This window comes from Lagopus leucura, unplaced genomic scaffold (assembly GCF_019238085.1).
Source record: "Lagopus leucura isolate 7727_CA_CO unplaced genomic scaffold, USGS_WTPT01 28406-0_obj-0_obj, whole genome shotgun sequence".
In the NCBI taxonomy this organism is placed as follows: Eukaryota; Metazoa; Chordata; class Aves; order Galliformes; family Phasianidae; genus Lagopus; species Lagopus leucura.
Genome location: NW_024965695.1, coordinates 1 through 1,141, shown reverse-complemented (window position 1 = coordinate 1,141; position 1,141 = coordinate 1). Strand labels below are relative to the sequence as shown.

Here is a 1,141-nt window from a genome sequence, read left to right as displayed (position 1 = left end):
CAATGGGGACTTATGGGGTCAGTGGGGACATTATGGGGTCAATGGGGATGTTATGGGGTCAATGGGGTCAATGGGGTCAATGGGGACATTATGGGGTCAATGGGGACTTATGGGGTCAATGGGGACTTATGGGGTCAATGGGACACTGGGGACACGCGCCGTTTATTGCAGCTCCTTTACACCACTTTACTCCGCCTTCCCTCCCCCCTTCCTCCATCTCTCCCCAATCCCAGAATCCCCCCCTTCCCCCCCCCACTCCAAAGGGTCAGAGGTCACCCCGAGGTCAAAGGTCACCCCGAGGTCAGAGGTCACTTGAGGGATCCTGGAAGCCCTGCAGCTCCCGCAGGCCCTGCGTGAACAAAGAGTGAATTAAAAAGGCTTAATAAGGACGGGGGCTCCACGAAGGCCAGGCTCGTTAATTAACATGGGGTTAACGAGGGGGGCGGGGCTTACCTCCAGCACCAGGCGGATGTGGGCGCGGATCTGAGCGCCGTCCCGCGTCAGGGATTCGCTGAGCCTGCGGGAGGGGGCGGGGCTTAGGGAAAAAAGGGTGTGGCTTCAAGAAAGGGGGTGTGGCCTAAAGCGATGGGCGTGGTCTGAATATGGGGGCGGGGATTAAGTAGGAGGCGTGGCTTAAGCAGGGGGCGTGGCTTATTGCACTCCATACATCATTGGTGAGAGCTGAGCCTATCACAAGGGGTGTGGCCTACCACTGGGGGCGTGGCCTGAATAAGGGGGCGTGGTTTAAGTAGGAGGCGTGGCTTATTGGCCTCTGTAAGACACCATTGGTGGGAAATGAGCCTATTAGAAGGGGCATGGCCTATTGGAGGAGGCGTGGCTTAGAAAAGGGCGGGGCCTGTTAAAAAGGAAGCGTGGCCTGAATGAAAAAATCATGGCTTAAATAGGGGGTGTGGCTGATGGGTCTCCACAGGACATCATTGGTGGGAGTGGAGCCTATCAGAAGCGGCGTGGGTTAGAGAAAGGGTGTGGCCTAACTGAAGTGGGCGTGGCCTAAATGAGGGGGCGTGGTTTAAGTAGGGAGCGTGGCTTATTGGCCCCCAAAGGGCATCAGAAGAGGCGTGGCTTACAGAAGGGGCGGAGCCTTCAGGAAGAGAAGGGGGTAATGGGGAAGGGGGCGTGG

At 57.5% G+C, this 1,141-nt stretch overlaps 1 long non-coding RNA gene across 1 annotated transcript; it reads right to left on the bottom strand.

Annotated features, from left to right (window-relative positions):
* Nucleotides 1-91: 91 nt before the first annotated feature.
* LOC122192242 lies at nt 92-1,122 on the bottom strand. The gene is made up of 2 exons (XR_006182572.1): nt 454-1,122; nt 92-349 (listed from the first exon to the last, which is right to left on the bottom strand). It is a non-coding gene; the product is annotated as an uncharacterized LOC122192242 (long non-coding RNA).
* Between the last annotated feature and the right edge of the window lie 19 nt (nt 1,123-1,141).